The sequence below is a fragment of the Dromiciops gliroides genome, chromosome 3 (genome assembly GCF_019393635.1).
Source record: "Dromiciops gliroides isolate mDroGli1 chromosome 3, mDroGli1.pri, whole genome shotgun sequence".
Lineage (NCBI taxonomy): Eukaryota > Metazoa > Chordata > Mammalia > Microbiotheria > Microbiotheriidae > Dromiciops > Dromiciops gliroides.
Genome location: NC_057863.1, coordinates 543,641,272 through 543,666,065, shown reverse-complemented (window position 1 = coordinate 543,666,065; position 24,794 = coordinate 543,641,272). Strand labels below are relative to the sequence as shown.

The 24,794-nt window shown below is 40.0% G+C and overlaps 1 protein-coding gene across 4 annotated transcripts in view; it reads right to left on the bottom strand.

Annotated features, from left to right (window-relative positions):
* The window catches only part of P2RY6 (pyrimidinergic receptor P2Y6), a 57,253-nt gene that overhangs the window by 27,917 nt on the left and 4,542 nt on the right, over positions 1-24,794 (bottom strand). The window contains exons 1-2 of one of the 4 annotated variants that reach the window (XM_043999170.1): positions 22,918-22,997; positions 6,398-6,582 (exon numbers count right to left, since the gene is read on the bottom strand). The exons of 1 other annotated variant lie outside the window; for it this stretch is intronic. The gene's annotated coding sequence lies outside the window, so the exon portion shown is untranslated. Of the gene's footprint in view, positions 1-6,397; positions 6,583-22,917; positions 22,998-24,794 lie in introns of those variants that run through there. 2 more of the 4 variants (XM_043999169.1, XM_043999171.1) reach the window with 2 other exon arrangements.

Below are 24,794 nucleotides of genomic sequence, written 5' to 3'. Positions count from 1 at the left end.
TGATATATGAATGTAATGGAATACTATTGTGCTATAGAAACAAGGAGCAGAGGGGCGGCTAGGTGGCGCAGTAGATAAAGCACCGGCCCTGGAGTCAGGAGTACCTGAGTTCAAATCCGGCCTCAGACACTTGACACTTACTAGCTGTGTGACCCTGGGCAAGTCACTTAACCCCCATTGCCCCACAAAAACAAAACAAAAAAAAAAAAGAGAGAGAGAAACAAGGAGTAGGCAGATTTCAGAGAAACCTGGAAGGACTGACATGAACTGATGCTGAGTGAGATGAGCAGAACCAGGAGAACATTGTACACAGTAAAAGCAACATTGTGTGATGATCAACTGTGATAGACTTGACTCTTCTCAGCAATACAATGGTCCAAGATAATTCCAAAGCACTCATGATGGAAAATGCTCTCCAAATCCAGAAAAAAGAATTGTGGAATCTAGATTGAACCATATTGTTTCTACTTTTTTGTTTTTCTTTTTTGAGGTTTTTCCCTTTTGTTCTGATTCTTCTTTCACAGCATGACTAATGCAGAAATATGTTTAATGTGATGGTACATATATAACCTATATCAGATTGTTGTCTTGAGGAGGGGGAAGGGAGAGGAGGGAGGGAGAAACATTTGGAACTAGAAATCTTATAAAAACAAATGTTGAAAACTTTCTCTATATGTAACTAGAAAATAATAAAATACTTTTATGATTAAAAAAAAAGAAAAGAAAAAATCCACTGATCACCACCTGAAAGAGATCCCAGGAGAAAAACCTACAGGAATATTACACCTAAGTTTCAGAGCTCCCAGATTAAGGAGAAAATATTGGAAGCAACAAGAAAAAGAAACAATTTAAATATCATGGAGCAACATTAAGGATTACACAAGACCTAGCAGATATTACATGGAAGGATTGTAGGTCTTAGAATATTATATTCCATAGAGCAAAAGATTTGGGGTTAGGACCAAGGGAACTTACCCAGCAAAGTTAAGTATAATCCTGAATTTTTAAAACAATGGACATTTAATGAATTGAAAGATTTTAAGGAGGTTTTTTGTGACAAAAAAAAACAACACAGAACTTAAGGGAAAATTCAACATATAACATCCAAGGGAAATATAAAGTAGGAATTAAAGAATGATTATAAGGGATTCAATAAAGACAAAGTGTTTACTTCTTATATGTGAAAATATTAGCTGTACTCTTACCACTGTCAGTATTATTTGGGGATTTTGAAAGAAAAGCTTGGGCTGAGCTGAGTAAAATAAAACTGTAGGGAGAGATGAAAAGGAGTATTCATCTCATACAAATGAGACATAAAAGTTGATACAAAAGAAGATGTGGGGGAAGGGCAGGTAGTGATGGAACCTACTCTCATTTAGGAATGGGTTAAATAAAAGGGGATAGTGAGAGGAGAGAGGATAAGGGAGGGACTCCTGGAGGGGTGGGTAGGGTAAGGAATAGGAAGGCAAAATAGCAGGTAGAAGTAAAACAGAGGAGTGAGGAGGGATAGGGTAAATAGAGTGAGAATAGAGTGAGGAAAAATAGGAAGGAGGAAAATATGCAACAAGTAATTGTTGCTTAGAATGTGAATGGGATGAATTTGCCCACAAAACAGAAACAGAAATTGGTATCAAATTAAAATTTTGAATTCAACAATATGTTGCTTTCAGGAAACATTATAAAAATGAGAGATACACACAAAGATAAAATAAAGAGTAGAAGAAGAATTTATGATGTAAAAAAAGCAGGGATAGTAATCATGATCTCAGACAAAATTAGTTTAAATAGATTTAGTTAAAAGAAAAAAACTACATTATGTATCTGCAATAGTATTCAATATTATTTTAGACCATTTAAAATAACTAGGCAGTATAAAACGCCTGAGCATTTATCTGCCAAAACAGACACAGTAACTATTTTAATATAAACGTAAGACATTTTTATACAAATAAACTGAGATCCAAATAATTGAAGCAATATTTATTGTTCATGGGTAGGTAAAGCCAATATAATTTTTTAAATGATGATTTTACTTAATTAATCTACTGATTCAATGTCATCCCAATTAAATGACTAAAAAATTATTTTACTGATTTAGAAAAGATAATAACAAAGTTCATTTGGAAGAACAAAAGGTCAGGGGCTTCAAAGAAATGAGGAAAAAAATGTGAAGGAAGTAGATTCAGCATTATCAGACCTTAACCTATGTTATAAGGTGAGAACATTGTTGAAATGAAAATGGAAAATTTTGATTATTTTAAATAAAAATGTTCTTATATAAACAAAACCTATGTAGCCAAGAACAGAATGCAGAAAATTGGGGAAAAAACTTTCATAGACAGACTCTCAGATAGTATGTGAATGGGTTGGAATATTGCTGTGGTTTAGAGGTGATGATTGTGAAGCTAGGTGGCAAAGTGAATAGAACACTGGCCCTGGCATCAGGAACACCTGATTTCAAATCTCACCTCAGACACTTACTAGCTATGTGACCCTGGGCAAGTCACTTAACCCCATTTGCCTTAAAAAACATTCAGGACCATCTCCAGTTGTCCTAACATATGGTCCTGGAAGATAGAATAAGGTTGATGACCTTGCACAGCCCTCCCTCACTTAAATCCAATTCAGTGCAAATCATGACATCACCCCAATGTTATGGTCCTCTTCAGAGAAGGAAGGATAACAGGATAGGATAACTGTGGATAACAGGAAGTGATGAGCTGGTTGACTTGGAAAAACATGGGCTTGCGGAAAAAAATGCTATCCACCTTCAGAGAAACAGATGACAGACAAGTGGAAATAAGCATAGTACAGTCTTACATATATGTGTATGAGTATATGGGTGTTTATATATGTATATGTTTATAGATATCTATATATCTACACTTAATTGCAGTCTTCTTTAGGGTATGGGGGGGGTTGGAATAAAGTAAAAAATACACAGCAAAGAACAAAAGAAAACCAACAAGGAAGCAAAGAAAAACTGGGCAGATTTGAAAACAGTGTGCAGTATTTATTATATAGGTTTTCTAGAAATGGCAATTTATTGTTTTATTTTGAATCCTCTCCTATGTTCTGCTGTGTACATGGCAACTTTTTTTCTTTTCTCATTTTGTATCTAAGTCTAAAATCAATTTTAAAATTTATTTAAAAAAAAAGAATAATCCACTCAGGAAAACTGAATACAATCCTTCAGGAGAAAAAAAATGAGCACAATGAAATAGAGGATTTTCAAGCATTCCCAATGAAAAGACCAGAGCTCAATAGAAAATTTGACAAACACAAGACTCAAGAAGAGCATAAAAAGGTAAACATGAAAGAGAAATCATAAAGGACTCAATAAGGTTAAGCTCTTTACATTCCTATGTGGGAAGATGATACATTTAGCTATACTTTAACTGAAGTAAAAAAAAAAGTCAGGGGTAGCAATCAAGATCTCAGACAAAGAAAAAGCAAAAAGAGAACTAATCAAAAGAGATAATCAGGGAAACTACATTTTGCTAAAAGGTACCATACATAAGAGGAGGCAGCTGGGTGGCTCAGTAGATAGAGTGCTTGGCTTGGAGTCAGGTCTTTCTGAGCTCAAATCTGGCTTTATACATTTACTAGCTGTGTGACCCTGGGCAAGTTTCTTAACCTTTGTTTGCCTTAATTCGCTGGAGAAAGAAATAGCAAATCATTCTAGTATCTTTGCCAAGAAAACCACATGGAGAGTATGGTCCATAGGGTCATGAAGAATAAGATGTGACTAAACAACAACAATAACCATAGATTTTTTTTTAATTACAGCAAATTTTTCTGATAAAAGCCTCATTTCTCAAATATGTAAAGAATTGAGTCAAATTATAAAAATAAGAGCCACCCCCCAATTGATAAATGGTCAAAGGATATAAACAGGTTGTTTTCAGAAGAAGAAATCAAAGCTATCTATTGTCATATAAAAATGCTCTGGCTCACTGTTGATTAGAGAAACGTAAATTAAAACAACTCTAAAATGCCTCGTACTTTACTGAAAAAAAAATTGAGACTATTTACCAAGATTCCCCTCTCCTTCCTTCCTCTGTATCATTAAAGCCCTCTTCATCTCACACCCTGACATCATCTCCCACCATTTCCTCTTTTATTCTGTTCTATGATGAAGCTGTGGCTCTTCTTGACACCAAGATCAGTTTATCAACATATACCCTTGATTTCATCCCCTCCTGCCTTCCCCTCAGTTTGCCCTCACTATCATACCCATCTCTTTCCAATCTCTCACTACCTACTACTTCCTTCACCTTGGTCTATCAACCGTCCAAAGTCTTCCTATCCCTAAACAACTCTCACTAGAGCCTACCATCTCTGCATCATTAACTGTCTATTGTTCATTAACCAGATGTCCTGGAGACACCTCAGAGTCAACATGTCCAAAATAGAACATCATATCTCTCTCCTCAAACCTCCCTTATTGCCTTCAACAGCTGTCAAAAGGATGTTTTTAAAATACAGATGTGAGCATATCTCTGAACCCCCTACCCAATAAACTGCCCAGGCTTCCTATCACCCCAAGGATCAACTATCAAATAACTAATTCTGTTTGAATCATTGTAACCTGAAGCCCTTCTAATCTTTCCAATCTGCTTTTTTGTTATCTTTTGTTTTGTTTTTTGAACAGGGCAATGAGGGTTAAGTGACTTGCCCAGGGTCACACAGCTAGTAAGTGTCAAGTGTCTGAGGTCATATTTGAACCCAGGTCCTCCTGACTCCAGGGCTGGTGCTCTATCCACTGTGCCACCTAGCTGCCCCCTCCAGTTTGCTTGTATGTTCATCCCCTCTATATAGTCTATAGTACAGTGATCGTGACCTATTTGTTCTTCCTTACTCAATGCTCCATAGCTTATCTCTATTCCTTTGTACTGAGGTGTCTCTCAAGCCTGAAATACTCTCCTTTTCTACCTCTCAGAATCTCTGCTCGCTTGCTCACACTCTCTCTCTCTCTCCCTCCCTTTCTTCCTTCCTTCCTTTCTCTCTTTCCTTCCTTCCCTTCTTTTCCTTCCTTCTTTTCCCTCTTTTCTTCCTTCTTTCCTTCCTTCTTCCCTTTTTCTTTTTTTAAAGAATTATACTTCAATTTGCATTCAGATGGTTTGCATTTTTCATATGTCCTTCTGATAGTATCCTGCACATCATTTCTTTTACAATTACTATTGCTAACTGTATTACCCTCTATCCTATTCCCTCCCCTTGATATTGACTTTATTTTCTATCTTCTTTCACCCTATCCCTCCTCAAAAGTGTTTTGCTTTTCACTGCCCCCTCCCCCAATCTGCCCTCCCTTCCTTCCCCTCTTCCTTCTTATCCCCTTTCCCTCCTACTTTCCCTCAGGGCAAAATATATATTGCTATACCCACTTGAGTATGTATGTTATTCCCTCTTTGAGCCAATTTGATGAGAGTAAGGCTCACTCACTCCCCTGTTCCTTCGCCATCTTCCCCTCCACTCCATGAGCTTTTTCTTGTTTCTTTTATGTGAGCTACATTCTTTTATGTGAGCCACATTCTACCTTTTCCTTTCCCTTTCTTCCAGTGCATTCCTCTTACCCCTTAACTTTATTTTAAAGATGTCATCATGGATCAGCTAGGTGACACAATGGACGAAGCACCAGCCCAAGACCCAGGAAGCCCAGAGCCCAAATCTGGCCCTAGGCATAAGCCACACCACCCTACCTGCCCCCACAAAAAACAAGGATAAACAAAAAATAAATGCTTTACAGATATCATCCTCCCTTTCTTTTTTTAGTTCTTTTAAACACCCCCCCATACCACCTTCTGCAGGAGGCTGTTCCTGCTCTCCTTGGGTGCTAGGGATCTCCAGACCCTGCCATGTGTTGATTTTGTATTCATTGTATGTATATGTCTTTACATAGGAATTGGAATGTAAGCCCTTCGAGGGCTGAGATAATCTGCTTTTTGTCTCTGTATCCCCAACCCTTGGCACAGGATCTAATGGGAAGTGCTTCATAAATGCTTGTTGATTGATTGATTAATTGACTGATAAAGTAAGGGTGATGGGACTTTGTATCTGGGCAGAGAATTCAGAGGGTTCTCAATTTAAACAGCCTGGGATTTAGAGGACTTGATAGCACCTGTAGTCCTTTAGCTATATAGAAACAGCCGGGCTCGGCTCCTCGTCAGAAAAATGAGTTACCACAGGAAATTTGCAGATGGCAAACTAGGGTGAGGGCTTTCCTTACCCCTTCCGGCCCCGGCCCCTGCCTCTTTGTCCCTTCCTTACTTCCTTCACCAACTGCTTCTCTAGCGGGTACCTCCAGCCAGTGTCTCAGGACTCCCTCCCCCATTTGCTGATTGCCCTAGGGCACAGTCTTTGGTATTTGTCCTGGGTGCAAAATTCTCCATTTTACCTTTGGTTGTCAGGATGGTGAGATGAACAGAAACCAGGAGGGACCAAGGCTGGTGAAGGAACTGATGCTGTTTAGCCTAGGGAAGAGAAGACGGGGGCAAATCACCTTGATGTTTTCAAAACACTGTCCTGAAGAAGAGGAAATTCACTTGCTCTCGGTGGCCCCAGAGGGCATCATCAGGAGCCCTGGGGAGAGAGGAGAAGGGAAGCTGGCCATTGGCAAATTGAGGTAATGACGTAAGGACAAACTTCCCCACAATTACAGCTGACCCAGAGTGGAATGGGTGGCCTGAGGAGGCAGGGCGGTGCCCTGTCATTGAAAGGCTTTGAGCAGAGACTGAATGACCTGTCTGATTTGGTGCAGATAGCTACGGGTTGGACCGGATGTCCCCTGAGATGCCATCTACCTCTGAGATCCTGTGACTGGCATACTGTGCCCATTCCTTACTGGGTGACCCAGGAGGTCTCTGGGATGCTCACCATTTTTCAAAGCCCTCCCCTATTCCCTTTGCTCCCCAGATCCCCTTCACTGCTCCCAGCTCACTCACCCTTGGCATCCTGTTACTTGTTGTGGACACTCCAATGCCCATCTCTATGCCTTTACATTGGTGCCCTGGAATTCTCTCCCTCCCTCCATCTAACTCTGAGAATTCCTAGTTTTCTTCAGGACCCAACTCAAGTTCCCCACCTTCTACACAAAGCTTTTTTTGATCCTCCCTTTCCCTGCCCCCAAACTCCTACTGAAGGCCCTCCCAAACTACCTTGTATTCATTTTGTATGTGTTACTATACTCTCACAGATCACAGAACCCAACTGTCTCCTAAAATGATCCCCCCTCCAAAAAAAGAATTAAGGGGCAGCTAGGTGGCATAGTGGATAAAGCACTGGCCCTGGATTCAGGAGGACCTGAATTCAAATCCGGCCTCAGACACTTGACACTTACTGTGTGACCCTGGGAAAGTCACTTAACCCTCATTTCCCTGCAAAAAAAAAAAAATGACCCCGAGAGTCTCAGGCCAAGAGTCTTTTGGTCAGAAGATCAAGCGAGGCAGCCCTTCTGACTGTCCCCTTCTCTCCACTCACCCAGACTCTACCCTAATTCAGACCTTCATGGCTTCTCATCTGGACTAACATAATAACCTTTTAATTGGTCTCCCTGCCTCCAGTCTCTTCTTTCTCCAATCCACTCTTCCCATAACTTCCAAATTAATATTCATAAAATACAGATGTGTCATTCCCTGCCAAAAAATCTGCTGTGGCTCCCTATGATTTCTAGGATAAAAGATTCCTAGAATAACAGACTCCTTAGTCTGGTATTTTAAACCTTCCACAACCTGGTTCCATTTTACCTCTCTAGTCTTACTTCATTTTACTCCCCTTTCTACTCTCTGTTGCATGGGACTGTTCTTTCCCAAGCCCAAGACTTCTACTACAGTAAGGAGATCAGGATAGTATCCTACAGAGTATCCAGGATAGTCCAACTGACCTGCCAGCTGTTTCCCATCTATGAATGTTCCCCTCTTGCTTCCATGCTTTTGCACAAATGATCCCCTTTATCTCAGCCTCACCTCAATCTAACTTTATTCAAGGCAAAGTTTTGTGCCACCTCCTACGGGAAGTCCTCCCTGATCCTCTTAGTTGCTAGCATTCTCTCCCTGTTGAAATGACTTTTTATTATTGGCCTATATTTTTGAGTTTGTTTTCTCGTGTATGTGTTATATCCCCCAGTAGAATTGTAAGCTTCCTGAGGGGAAGGGACTGTTTTGTTTAAGTTTTCGTATCTCTAATGCCTTATACATATTAGATACCAATAGGGATTAATACACAAATGAATTTTCTTCCCTCTATCAGTCAATCATCAGGCATCTATGTAGTGCCTACTTGGGGTCAGGCATCATGCCTCCCACATTTTTAAGTTGGTTCACAAAATCCAAGAGCTCTTGAAAATCTCAGAAACCACTGACAAAATTTCTGTGTACCCTGACAAGTGGTTATTCAGCTGATGCCTCAAGATCTCCAGTGACAAGAAAGGAACCCACTTTGTCCCTGGGCAGTCCACTTCACCTTACAGCAGTTCTAATCTCCCTCTTTACCCATTGTTTCTTTGTTCTGCTCTTCTAGCAGAAAAAAAAAAATCAGGGTCAGTTAGGTGGTACAGTGGATAGAGCACTGGCCCTGGAGTCAGGAGGACCTGAGTTCAAATCCAGTCTCAGACACTCAATACTTACTAGCTGTGTGACCCTGGGCAAGTCACTTAACCCCAATTGCCTCACCAAAACAAACCAAAACAAACAAACAAAAAAACAAGACAAAACAAAACAAAAAGAAGAAGAAAAAATCCCTCTTCCCCATGACGACCCACCAAAACAGAGGATACCATCTTTATGTCCTTACTGTCGCAGCATTTCTGGGGTTGGGAAAGAATAGTCCCATGCAACATATAGCATTTCTTCACAAAAAGCCTCCCTAGTAGTGACCTCCAGGCAGTATCTCAGGGCTTCTGACACTACCCCCGTCCCCTCCAATTTGGACACCTGGCTTTGAGTTCAAATCTTCCCTTGGGCAAGCCCTTTCCCCTTTCTGGGGATCAGTTTACCCCTTTGCAAAATGAGGGAGTAGGGCAAGATGGTCTCTAAGACCTCTAATGCTCTGTGATTCTCCTTATTTTCTCTACATGTCTCCTATTATCTTGTTACTTTTCATATTCCATAGTATCTAGCCAGGATGCAGCAGACTGGATTGGATGACCTCTCCAGTTCCCCACTTTGGCCTAAAGTTCCCATGATTCTCTGATTCAAAGCCACAGCTGGCTTGGAGCTTCCCATAAAGACACTGGGTACCCTGAGCTGAAACCTCTTCCCAAGACTCATCAGGGTTTTTACCTATGTCCAGAAGCCTGAGAAGACATACCCTGAGCTGCCTTCCAGGAAAGGTAGCGCCTTCGCCCAAGGGCCTCAGGCAAAAGGAGAAGATGCAATCTCTTTCAGGCAAGGAGTGTGAGGGAAAGAGAGGAAATGTTCTTGCTAATAATAATCTTTACTCTGCCCTATACATCTTGGCACTTACTCATTTACTGTCTGTGGGGAAATGATTCTTCACTCTTAGCAGAAATTGGATACTACTTGCTTCCCCCCCCCTCCCGCCCCTTTTGTTCTGATCCTTCTCTTACAGCATGACTAATGTGGAAATAAGTTTAACATGATTGTAATGTATAACCTAAAAATAAAGAAGTTGGATGCTATTATTACTGTCTTAGTAAACTATAATAAGAGGAATCCCTCAGGTGGGGAGGGGCCACTTGTTTACAAAATGTTTGCATCTTATCTCTTTTTTAAAACTTTTTTTTGGGGGGAGGGGCAATGAGGGTTAAGTGACTTGCCCAGGGTCACACAGGTCCTCCTGAATCCAGGGCTGATGCTTTATCTACTGCACCACCTAGCTGCCCCCATCTTATCTCAATTAAAAGCAACAGCTCCCATTTTATAGGAATTACACTGTGTTTTTTTTTAAAGCATTTTCTCCCAGTTTTTCTATGAGAGAGGTAGTGAGATTTCCCATTTTATGGATGGGAAAACTGAGAATCAGAGAAGGCAATCAATTTGCCTGGGATAACAGTCAGTAAGTGGTGGAACTGGAGACTTGAACCCAGGTGTTCTGACTCCTAGTGCCTTGAAATTTCTTCTATACCATCTCTCTCTTAGGTGCCCCAGATCAAATGACAGAGGTGGGTATCTTAGGATGGCAGTGAGAACAAAATGGGAAGAATGATTTCAGAAGAAAAACAAGGAAGGAGAATCTTAAGTGATGTTTAATAACTCCCAGCAGACAATGATAGAAAAGAGGGAGCAGAAGTGATACTCATATTTGGAGTGTGGTGATGAAGTAGGGTAGTGATGTTCATGGAGGAAGATAAGGACAATGTCCCAGGCATCACCAAGAGCCAGTAGGATGAAGCTCAGAACTAAAATGGAAGGTCACACATTATTCAAAACAAATTGATAATAATATTAATAATAACATCTTGCCTACTATTAGAGTTGTACTGAGGTTGCTTTCAGTGACTTATAAATGATGACTTTATATCCTAACATAAAACTCAAAAAAACATTCATCAATGGTCTACAGAACATTAAATAGGGATAAGGACTGGATTTATTATTTCATCAGTGTAAGCAACTCCTGGGTGAGCAGTCTCCCTCTACCAATGTCAGCCACATCTTCTCTGGAACATATAGTACTAGAGAATTGCTTGGGACAATGAGGAGCTAAGCGACTGGTTGTCACACAACCAGTATGTGTCCAAGGAAGGATTTGAACCTGGGTCTTCCTGATTTTGAGGTCAACTCTCTATCCACTATAGTCCAGAGATATCAGACTTTGGGCTGCAGATGAGCACCTTATTCCTGAACCACATTAAATATAATTGGAAAAACAGGGGCAGCTAGGTGGCACAGTGGATAGAGCACCAGCTCTGGATTCAGGAGGACCTGAATTCAAATCTGGCCTCAGACATTTGACAATAGCTATGTGACCCTGGGCAAGTCACTTAATCCTTATTGTCCTGCCAACATATACATGCACACACATACACATATATAAGAAAATGTTTGACAACATTAATAAGAATACAATACGGAGCAGCTAGGTGGCACAGTGGATAGAGCACCGACCCTGGAGTCAGGAGTACCTGAGTTCAAATCCGGCCTCAGACACTTAACACTTACTAGCTGTGTGACCCTAGGCAAGTCACTTAACCCCAATTGCCTCACTAAAAAAAAAAAAAAGAATACAATACAACATAGATATTATTAATTTGTGGTTTTCTAAATCAATATATAGCTCACAGGGATCTTTTCCATTTGAGTCTGTCAGGATTATACTACACCAATCTGTGCTTCCATTAATCCACAGTAAGAAGCAAAACTGAAAAGGTTAAGACAATAATACATGCAGTGTGGAGAACAGAAGAAGCGATTCAACAGCAAACACTCTACTATAGAAAACTGAGAAACAAATAAATTTGAAGAGTGTGAGAACTACCCTCCACCTTTCCCCACCACTCCTGTACTCCCTAACAAAGAAGAGAGGTATGGAAAATCTCTGATTGACTATAGAAAAAATCTAGCACAACCAACATGCAAGTTGAAAATGCAAAACAGTGACATTGGCCAAGAATTCTTGGGCACCATTCATGTAACAGAAACAGAACAGTTAGGTTGAGGGTGGGGGTGGGGAGGAGACAACTCAAACAGTAGCTTCTAAGCAAAACTGGAAGGTGACTGGGCCAGATAAGATCATTGATTATTGGCTCAAATGCTTCACTATGTTATATGAATTATTAGCAAATCATTTGATTAGCTTCCTCTAGTCTGATCCCACCCTTCTTAACAGAAGGTATCCTATAGCTAGTACCAAAAAAGCAGAACACTAAAGGCCGCTGGAATTATGAGCCAATTCTGTGTTTATATAATTTCTACAAAGCATTCCCAGCTTGTGTCATGAGAAAAGATTGATAAATACTTACTAGAAAATTCTACATTGCTCTGCAACAAGAACAGTGTGTCTGACAGTGCCCTATTACTAGGATCGTAGAGTGACTTACAAGTCCAGTAATTACTGAACAAGCCTCCTGAACGAGCTGTAATGTTTATGCTGCCTTTGGAAATTACTGCAAAGCCTTTCACTTAGTTCTGGACTCATGGCTTATTCATGACATACATGTCAAGAGAATAATTGGTATCCTGGAATCAAAGCTCAGTGGGAAGGACACATTTAAAGCAATTAATCCTTACACAATACTGTCCCAGTCTAAGCATATTACTTTCAGAACTGAAAACCTTTCTCCTCCCTTTCACTGCAACTGTAATGAATTTGGAAAGTACCCTAACAAAACCCAATATATTTTACTATTTTAACAAGATCCAGGCTCTGTTAATCTAAGGAGGCTAAGGAAAGATGAATATGTTCTTGTCCAAAAGGAAGAAGATGATTGATAGGCATTTCAGAGCATATGAAAACTTAATATAAAATTATAGAAATACCTTTAGAAAAGTGTTTTCTTTCACAGCACGACTTACACAAAATGTGTTTTGTATGACCATACATGCATAACACATGTCAGACTGCTCGTCTTCTCAATAAGGAGGAGGGGGAGGGAGAGAGGGGATTTGGAGCTCAAATTTGAAAAAAATAATGTTAAAAATGTTTTTACATGTAAAATGTAATTTATACATAATTTACATGTGATTGTAAATTATATATATGTAATTACATATATATGTCTAAAAGCGGACATCACACCATTGAGTAACAGTAAAGGCTGGCAACAGATACTCATTAAGTGTAACTAAAAGTGGTTTCCTTCTACATGGAGACTATGAAATAGCTAAGGATCCCATGATGGAATCAAAAGGCCCTTGATGGATAATATCCACATAAACATCACCAACAATATATTGACAAAGAAGCATTGGACAAATAAATCACTTGTTTAAGTTTATAGAAATGGCAATTCAGGAACAGGCCATTGCCAATAGAAATTACAGAAAGGTTATCCTTAAGAAAGCTGGACTTATTGACCAATTCAGCTTATGGAAGAAAATGGTAAAGACTGTGCAATACATCATTTCAGGCTACAAAAAATTTTAGTACCTACCAAAAACTAGACATGATCTGATGACTAGGATTGCATATCAGAAGCTTGCTGTCTTTAACAAACTAACAGATGACAAATCCATAGTCTATAAATACAGACTACAAAATCTGAATAACTCATTCAATAAATTGTACTGGAACCAGAACATTACCATAGAACCACATTGGCCACAATTTCCTGGACATAACTCTGATTCATAAAAATTTAAGAACAACATTTCTCATAGATAGTCCCATCTCAAATATTCATAACCTCTAAGTGGAATGAAAAGCTTTCTAAATGTGGAGACCTAGCTGATGAAATTAGAATCATACGAGAACAGGATGAAGTACATAGCTAACTAGCATCATCTTCTCTGCTACAGGAGTTCAGATATTTTCAGTGAGTCTGCAGAAAATAAATTGACATCTCAATATTCTCATTGAATTACCAAAAGCAGTTATTTTATTCACCTCAGCAATGATGCACAGAACATTAAAAATAAAAGAATAAATATCAAGGTAGCAACTTGTCCCTGGAATATTTCTGTAATGAATTGCATGGGAAAAGATGATGAGAATGAAATTATTAACAGTAATGAAGATGACTACTACTAATAAACATTTATTAAAAATTTAGAGTTTACCAAGTGTTTTATTCACAACTACCATTTGAGGTAGGCACTAGAAATATTATAATACACATTTTATGGCATAAGAAACTGAGGCTTAGAGAGGGCAAGTCACTTGCCAGTAAGCATAAAATTATAATTTTATTTCAGGCTTCCTGATTCCAAATTCAGTCCCTAGTCCACTATAGAATAGACAGCAGAAATGCACCATGTATCTGTCAGGGAGTATCTGGGTAAAAATTAAGGGAGCTTTGGTGAAGAACATTTGGATGAAGATAATGGGAAGATAGAAGAGAAGTGAATTTGTGATGGGTGTGTACTTTGGACTAACCAGCCAGATGGAGGATATGAATGATGAATTTTTGTTTTCATCTTCCAACTTTCTACTGGCTTCTTTATGTTTACAAATAACTCATGTCCCTCACCTAAGAAATATCTTCTATTGAACTTTTTTGATCTTGATCTATAGAATTCTACCTCTTGGGACAGGCAGGTGGTACAGTGGATAGAGCACTGAGCCTTGTGTCAGGAAGACCTGAGTTCAAATGTAGCCTCAGACACTTGCTAGTTGCATAACCCAGGGCAAGTCACCTCTGTTTGCCTTAGTTTCCTCAACTGTAAAATGGAGATAGTTATAGCACCTACCTTCTAGAGTTGTTGTGAGGATAAAATGAGAAGATTTTTGTAAAGTGCTTAGCACAGGGGCTGGCATATAGTAGGCGCTTATTAAATGTTTGTTTTATTCCTTCTTCCTTTCTCCTCCCTTTCACTGCAACCTTCCAGAAAGAAATGTTTACATCATTATCTCCATTTCTTCACTACCAATTCAACATGTTCTAATCTGGCTTCCATTTGTACCGCTCTACTGAAACTGCTGTGTCAAAAGTCACCAAAGATCTTCTAATTGCCTGGAATCAAAGTTCAATGGGAAGATTGACTAATTACAAGGATTGATCCAATAACCTTTTCTCCTCATTTTCCTTGATCTTTGCAGCAGTTCACACAGTTGACCATTCCCTCCCTCTGGCTACTATGACAGTGCCCTTTCCTAGTTCTCCTCCTACTTTTTTTTCCTTTTTTTGGGGAGGCAGTTGGGGTTAAGTGACTTGCGTAGGGTCACACAGCTAGTAAGTGTTAAGTGTCTGAGACTGGATTTGAACTCAGGTCCATCTGACTCCAGGGCCGGTGCTCTATCCACTGAGCCACCTAGCTGCCCCTATCTTCCTACTTTCTGATAGCCCCTTCTTAGTCTTGGGGTAATCTTTCTTCTAAATGTGCATCTCTCTGGGCTCTGATTGTGTCCTCTTTCTTCACACTCTTTCCTCATTTTCTCTTTCATTCAAATGGCTTCAAGTATCCCCTCTGTGCAAGTGACTCCCTGATCTATAACTAAATGATGAAAGGAAAACAATCTTCCTTTTCTCCTCTTCCTCCTCCTCCTCCTTCTTCATCATGTGATATTTATAAAATGCTTTAAAATTGGAGCCACTGGACAAACTATCCTGTAAAGTAGATGCTGTTATTATAACCCCCATTTTACAAATGAAGAAACTGAGTCTGAGAGAGGTTAAGTGACTTGCCCAAAGTCAAGTCAACAGTCCTTTAGTTAGCATTGACTTTGTGCCAAACACTGTGCTGAGCAATGGGTCACATGGCTACTAAGTGTCTGAGACAAGAATTGAACCCAAAAAAATTAAAATAAAAAAGAGGGGGCAGCTAGATGGCGCAGTGGATAAAGCACTGGCCCTGGATTCAGGAGGACCTGAGTTCAAATCCAGCCTCAGACACTTAACACTTACTAGCTGTGTGACCTTAGGCAAGTCATTTAACCCTCATTTCCCACCCCCCCAAAAAATTAAAAAAAAAAGAATTGAACCCAGATCTTCCTGACTCTATCCTCATTCTATCCATGGTACCACTTAGCTGCAGACATGGAATTAAAAGATCTGAGTTTAGGTTGGAGCTCTAACAGTTACTAGCTTATCCTTTCTGTGCCTCAGTTTCCTTCCTCCTCTATAACAAGAGAAGCTTGGGCTGGATTGTCTCTAAGATCCTTTTCAACTCTGTAGTGGAAAGGCTGATGGACTTAGACTCAGGAGAGAATTGGATTTCCATCCATCTGGTCCTTGTTAGCTATACCACTTAATTTCTCTGGACCTCAGCTTCTTAATCTATAAAATGAGCATAATAATCCTTGCTCCACCTTCTCCTATAGGGACACTGTAAAGAAAGCACTTTGTAACCTTAAAGCTACAGAGGGATATGAGCTATTAACCTCTGCTTGCCTCAGTTTCCTTATCCATAAAATGGGGGTAACAATGGCACCTACCTTCCAGGCTTATTGTGAGGACCAAATGGGACAATAATTGTGAAGCCTTAGCACAGTGCCTGGCACATAGTAGGTCTTTACTGAATGCTTGTTCCCTTACCCTATTATTATTATATCCATTAACATCCTCCTTTAAGGCCTTTTCATCTGGTGACCCCAGACTCTCAAAGGCTATGTCAGCTGAGTGCAAACTCTGACAGGCTACCCCATTCTGGAAAGGCTTTAAGGACAGGAGGTGAACTATCATCCAACCTGTTAGCCAGTCAGGCCATTGCTGACCAAGCGTTTATTAATCATGTGATATGTATCAGACACTGTGCTAAGTCCTGGAGATAAAACCCCCAACACAACCACCACAAAACCCCAAACTCACAGTGTCTGCTTTAAAGAAACATATATCCTAATGGAGGTAACAACTGGTAAATAAACAGGCACGTACAAGATATATCTCTGTCAATATATCTATACATATTTCTATAGCTCTCCATATCTATATCTATATATACCTATGTCCCTATCTATCATTTATCTATCCATTAATCCATCCATCTATCTGTCTGTCTATTCATCTATCTACCTATCCATCCATCCATCCATCCATCCCTCTATCTATCTGCCTGACACTGTGATGTGTGTATGTCTATGTCCATGTGTATATGTGTATGTATGTGTGTGTATATATATATACATGTATATGTATATATGTGTATGAAACAAAAAATTTTGAAGGGGGAAGGAATTGGTAGGCAGTAGAACAGGGAAAGACTTCCTGCAGAAGAGAGAATTTGAACTAAATCTTTACAGAAGCCAAGTAAACTAATCGGTGGAAGTGAGAGGGAAGGGTACTCTGGGTAAATGGTTCAGCCAATGCTAAGACTAGGAACTTCAAGTAAGCCAGAGCAGCCAGTTTGTGCAGGGGAATAAAGTGTAAGAAGGATGGATAGATAGGTTGTTGTTGTTGTTGTTGTTGTTGAGTTGTTTCAGATGCTTCGTGACCACATTTTGGGTTTTCTTGGTAAAGATATTGAGGTGGTTTGCCATTTCCTTCTCCAAATTTTACAGATGAGGAAACTGAGGAAAATGAGGTTAAGTGACTTGCCCAGGGTCACACAGCTAGTAAGTATCTGAGGCTGGATTTGAACTTAGGAGGATGAATATTCCTGACTCTAGGCCTGACACTCCATTCACTCCACAACCTAGATGTCCCAGATAGGAAGGAATCAGGTTAAAAAAATTTTTTTAATGATGAGCAGAGGAGTTATTATTGTTGTTATTATTATTTTTTTGTTTTTGTTTTTGTTTTGGCAAGTGGGGTTAAGTGACTTACCTAGGGTCACACAGCTAGTAAGTATTAAGTGTCTGAGGGCAGATTTGAACTCAAGTCCTCCTGACTTCAGGGCCAGTGCTCTATCCACTGCGCCACCTAACTGACCCTATTATTATTATTATTATTATTAAGCAGCAATGAGGGTTAAGTGACACAACTGGTGAATGTCAAGTGTCTGAGGTCAGATTTGAACTTAGGTTCTCCTGAATCCAGGGCTGATGCTTTATCCACTGTGCTGCCTAACTGCCCCCTGAGGAGTTATTTGTGATCCTGGAGGTAATAGGGAGCAGCTACTGCAGGTCCCCTAGCAAAGGGGTGACATGATCAGACCTATGCTTAAGAAAAACCACTTTGGCAGCTGAGTGGAGGATGGATTGGAGTATGGGGAGAGAGTGGAAGCAGGAATGCCTGTGAGAAGGCCATTGCAGTAGGACAGGAGAGAGGTGATGGAGGTCTGAATAGGGGTGGTTGACAAACAGCCTAGTTAGGTCAGAGAATTTCATCACTGGGTTGGTCAAAGGGCAATGAATATTTTGGGCACAACAACTCTCTGATGCTATCTACTAAGCTGTAGGGAGCAGGAACCTGCAGCTCCGGCAGAATTACCCACAGCACTGACATCATAGATTCTTTTTTTTTTTTTGATGATAAAAAGAATTAAATTATTTATTGCTTAGTAGTTAGACATAAGGTTACCTTAGGCTACTAAGGTTAGATTTAAATTATCATATGAAATAAAGATTGTAATTAAAATGTCAGTGAGCTGAATTTACTTTAAGCATATGCTTTCCCAATGTCCATAGTGTCTGCTCTAAAAATAATAACTCTTCAATACAGAAAAAAAGCAATGATTTCATCAGCGTAGATACTCTCAATCCTTTAGTGGCCATTTCTTTTAAATTGTATGCATTTATTTTTATATCCATTTAAAATCTCCTTCCACCCCTAACATAACATAACCTGACACTGGCCTCCTTGCTGTCCCTTCCACAAGAAACTCCATCTTCCAAATTTGCGTATTTACAATTTAGCTGACACAAAGGATAAAAGTTTAGACTTGCAATCACAAAGTTCTGAGTTCAAATACAGCTTCAGAAACTGACTAGCTGTGTGGACATCATAGATTCTTAAACAAATATTATTATTACTCTTACAAGGTCTCAACTTTGACATTCTATGTTCTCTCTGAGTCCCCTTCCCCTTCCCATTCTGACATCATATGTTCTATTTTCTAGATCCCCTTGCAGCACTGAAGATAGGAAAGTGAATGAGGAGAGATGGGGAAAATGAGAGAGGGAGAATGAGAAAGACAGACAGACACAGACACAGAGAGAGAGACAGAGACAGAGACAAAGACTGACTTTGTCGACTGTTTTTCCCCAACAGTGATGGGGAGCTCACTCCTCAATTCAATCAATTCCCCTAGGAGGCAGGTTTTGTTTGTTAAGAAGATGAATAAACTAGGAGAGAGAGGGAGAGAGAATAAGAGAGAATATCATCTCTAGTTCAAAGTCTCTTCAAGCTCTAACATTATATGACTCTAAATATGTTCTGCGTTCTAGCCCATCTGTGCATGTGCTCTGTCTTTGGGCAGGTCATCCCTCTCTCTGGGCCCTAATTTTTCCTTTTGCACAAGGAGGTAGTCGGACTAGAACAGGTTCTTCTTAGTCCCCTTGCAGTTATGATGGGTACTGTGAACTACTATTCTCCCTTATTCTCCGTGTCTCTGTGATTTCCATTTCTCTCCTAGTTTATTCAGCTTCTCAACAAACACAACTTGCCCCACAATGGAATAAATTGAATTGAGGAGTGAACTCCCCATCACTGTTGTTTGGCTTTTAGCAAATCACTTGACAAAGTCTCTCTGTCTCTGTCTTTGATTCTCCCTCTCCTTATTTTTCCTGTCTTTCCTTATTCATCTTCATGAGGCAGGGGATGGACCAAATGAACTTTCCGGTTTCCTCCTCTGGCCTAAAGCTTCCATGGTGGGGGGTGGGGAGGAGAAAAAGTATCCATACACACATGCATATAAACACACACATATATTCACACACCTACATATGCAAAACACACACATATATACACAGAGAGGCAGAGAGATAATGAGAGATATGCATACGTACTACATATACACATACATATAAACACACACATATATTCACACACATACATATGCAAAACATACACATATATACACAGAGAGGCAGAGAGATAATGAGAGATACGCATATGTACTACATATACACATACATATAAACACACACATATATACACAGAGAGGCAGAGAGATAATGAGAGATATGCATACATACTACATATACACATACATATAAACACACACATATATTCACACACCTACATATGCAAAACACACACATATATACAGAGAGGCAGAGAGATAATGAGAGATATGCATACGTACTACATATACACATACATATAAACACACACATATATACACAGAGAGGCAGAGAGATAATGAGAGATACGCATACGTACTACATATACACATACATATAAACACACACATATATTCACACACCTACATATGCAAAACACACACATATATACACAGAGAGGCAGAGAGATAATGAGAGATACGCATACGTACTACATATACACATACATATAAACACACACATATATTCACACACATACATATGCAAAACACACACATATATACACAGAGAGGCAGAGAGATAATGAGAGATACGCATACGTACTACATATACACATACATATAAACACACACATATATACACAGAGAGGCAGAGAGATAATGAGAGATACGCATACGTACTACATATACACATACATATAAACACACACATATATACACAGAGAGGCAGAGAGATAATGAGAGATACGCATACGTACTACATATACACATACATATAAACACACACATATATACACAGAGAGGCAGAGAGATAATGAGAGATACGCATACGTACTACATATACACATACATATAAACACACACATATATACACAGAGAGGCAGAGAGATAATGAGAGATATGCATACGTACTACATATACACATACATATAAACACACACATATATTCACACACATACATATATACACAGAGAGGCAGAGAGATAATGAGAGATATGCATACGTACTACATATACACATACATATAAACACACACATATATACACAGAGAGGCAGAGAGATAATGAGAGATACGCATACGTACTACATATACACATACATATAAACACACACATATATTCACACACCTACATATGCAAAACACACACATATATACACAGAGAGGCAGAGAGATAATGAGAGATACGCATACGTAATACATATACACATACATATAAACACACACATATATTCACACACATACATATGCAAAACACACACATATATACACAGAGAGGCAGAGAGATAATGAGAGATATGCATACGTACTACATATACACATACATATAAACACACACATATATACACAGAGAGGCAGAGAGATAATGAGAGATATGCATACGTACTACATATACACATACATATAAACACACACATATATTCACACACATACATATGCAAAACACACACATATATACACAGAGAGGCAGAGAGATAATGAGAGATATGCATACGTACTACATATACACATACATATAAACACACACATATATACACAGAGAGGCAGAGAGATAATGAGAGATACGCATACGTACTACATATACACATACATATAAACACACACATATATTCACACACCTACATATGCAAAACACACACATATATGCACAGAGAGGCAGAGAGATAATGAGAGATACGCATACGTACTACATATACACATACATATAAACACACACATATATTCACACACCTACATATGCAAAACACACACATATATACACAGAGAGGCAGAGAGATAATGAGAGATACGCATACGTAATACATATACACATACATAGATACATGTATTTATACACACACACACACACACTCCTATACATATTGTTGTTGTTCATCATTTTCAAAGATGGCCAATTACATCACAAGGTGCCATCTTAACTCATATGTGAATTGGATTTAAGTGAGGCAGAGTTACACAAAGTCTTCAGCCTCACCCTCTCTTCCAGAGTCATTCAAATCCAGTGGCAGAACAAAAGTCCAGATGACCTGGGACGCAATGCATGACCTCAGTGTCTTCAATGTCTCACCAAGCTCTAAGCTGATTTAGCTGCCTTCATGGCCATTGGAACAAATTGTTCCCATCCGCCCATTCTGCTGGGGGGTGTCTTCACATGCTTGGGGTGGACATGCCCCTAACTCACCAACAGGTTTGAAGCCCATTGGTCACTCTGGTTTAGCCCATTTGCCAAGATATGGCCACTGTGCATGCTACAGCTTCCTGGAGCTACTGGTGAGAGCTGGGTGACAGGTGGACACCAGAGGTGCATGAGCAGCCCTGAAAAGGGCCCAGCAAGCCCTCACAATGGAGGTGCTAGTCCTCCTGAACACCCTATACATTACCCCTATATACCTATATACCCTATATACTCTATATACCTATATACCTATGTATGGAGAGAGACTATAATGTACATTTTGCTAAGTGCATTTTACAACTATTGTCTCACAATTAGCCTGCAAGGTAGGTGCTCTTATTATCATTTTACAGTTGAAGGAACAGAGGGAGAGAGAGGTGAAGTAGCTTGCCCAGGTCACACAGCTAGGAAGCATCTGAGTCTGGATTTGAACTCAGCTCTTCCTGATTCCAGGCACTATGACACCATCCAGCTGCCACAGGTATCTCATTCAAAGCCAAGGCTGACCTAGAACTCTCCACCACCTATGGCCTTTTCAACCATCACCAGAGTCCCCACCTTCCCTGGACCTGGAACCTGACAGGACACCGTTTCCGGCCCCCCCTCCCCCACCTCAACCCCAGCTACCTTGCAGGGACGACAGCCCTTCCGCCTGATTTGCAGCTTCCTTCAGGCAGAGTGTGAGGGCAAGAGAGGAAACCTCCTGGCTAATAATAATCTTTTCTCTGCCCCCCCACATCTTGCCGCTTAATCATCTACTGTCTGTAAGGAAATGATCCTTCCTTTACCGCTAGCACTGATTGCAGGTTAATATTAATGCCCTCATAAGCTATAATAACAGCAAATCCTGGGGAGGGGAGGGGGCGGGCTTTACAGTTAGTTCTAAGTTTACAGTTTACAGTTCAAAAAGCACATTCTCATCCATTGTCACCTAACAATAGTAGCTCTCATTGTTACAACTTACTTTGTTTTCACAGTTTACAAAATACCTTTCTCATGGCAACCCTCATGAGAGAGAGATTTTTTCCCCCTAGACTTGGGGAATACCCCATGAGGTACTGGGAAGTCTCAGTGTGGAAGCTTCCTCTACCAACACAATTTAACAACTCATCTATAACTCATTGTGTTTAAAGCCTGGGGGATCAAGGGGTTGGCTACACCCAGGGTCACACAACTAATACCTATCATAGGCAAGGTTTGAACTTGGCTCTTATAAGACTCCAAAGCTGGCCATCCATCTACTATATCACACACTACCTAAGGGCTGGAGTGGGGGAGAGGGAAGAGAATGGGAAGCAGTATCATACCCATTTCACAGATGGGGAAACTGAGGCTCAGAAAAGAAGGGCGATTGGTCAAAACTCAGCCAGTCCAGGGCATGGCATCGATGCCAACCTGGGTCTCTCAAGTTCTGTGGTTTCTCTATAACCTTGTGAATTCAGCAGGAGCTGGATTCACTTTTCTGTTGGAAAAATGAAGGAAATAGGTTTTTAGCAAAGTAAAGTGACCTGCTCAGGCTCACATTGAGTAACTACCTGAACTAGAATTTGAACCTGGATCTCCAGACTCCAAGTATGGCCTGCTTACCACTACCTCTCCCTCTATGATTCTGCCTCTCCTCGATCACAAGGTTCTCAGGAGCAGGCACCATGCTATTTTTCATCCCTGTGTCCCCAGGGTCCATCTAAGGGCCCTACGCATATTGGGTATTTAATAAAGGTTTGTTGGATTTCTAATATGTGTTAGCTGATTTCATGGAAATCTTCCTGGATGATCCTTAGAGGACCCAGAGGACCCATAGACGACCAGAAGTTTGCAATAGGCAGACGAGGCTGAGAAGCTGGGTTTTCTCCCCGGACATCTCTCTGCCATTATTTGAAACCCTTCCAGAATGCCATTTTCTCCATGAAGTCTTCCTGGATGTACCCTACTTTAGCTGAGGGGCTTTTGTGGCTCTCTATCTTCTAGATGCCCTAGATGTATATATGCAATGTATATCTGACCCTGTTTTATCAATATTTCTGTTCATGTGTCCGTACATCTACCCTATTTCTGTTTATCTCTGCATTGAAGCCAACTTGCACCAGACATGGGAGATCTGCATTTCTGGGAAATTCATGGAATGGGAATCTCTGCTTGAACTGGAGGAGGGAGGAAGCCAGGAGGACATTCCACTTCCTTTAGGGAGAGCTATAAGTGATCCCACTACCCTGAGCAGACCTACCATGGCACCTTGACAGTCATTTCTCCAAAGGAGATAACGGAAAACCATTCCGCTTTCTTATTTCTGTACTACAAACCATCCCTGCTCGTTATTCCTCCATTTGAACAAACAGATAAGTCATCCCACTTCCTTCCTTTTTTCATGGAAGCACCACAGAGATCATGCCACCTATTTATTTCTCAAAAAAACTATGGAGAAACCTTCCCTCTTTCCTGATTTCTTCAACACAAATCTTGCTTCCTTATTTAAAAATGGAATCCATCCCTCTTCCTCGTTTCTTTAACACAATCTCACTTCCTTATTTTAAAATACAAGCCACTCCCCTTACTTATTTATTCAACTCAATTTTGGTTCCTTATTTCTGCAACACAAATCATCCCTCTTTCTTTTTTCCACAACACAAATAACCTCCATTATTTCTCTTTCCAGCACAGACCATCCCCCTTTCTTATTTTTCCAAAGGGAACCACTGAGGAACTGTCTCCCTTCCTTATTTATTTAACACAATCTGCTTTCTTATTTCTGTAACACAAGCCATCCCCTTCCCTTCTTCATTCAACAATCTCGCTTATTTCTGTAAAAAAAATAACCTTCCTTATTAATTTCTTTAGCATAAAATACCCCCTCCTTATTTCTTTAACATAATCTCACTCCACGTAGAGGAATGTCTTCATTCCTGACTCTCCTGGACTTGTTCTCAATGACCTCTGTCTAGGGACTTTCATCTCTTCCTTTTCCTTCAACTATCTCCAACTCAACCTTTTTCCTCTTCCTTACAAGGGTTATCTTCCCCCATTAGACTATAAACTCCTTGAGGGCAGATTCTTTATTTCTGCTTCCATTTGTATTCCCAGTATTTAGCACTGTGCCAAAGTGCTTTAATATATGCTTGTTGACTTGACCACAAACCATTCTACTTCTTTATTTATTCAACATAAACCACCACCCTTCCTTATATCT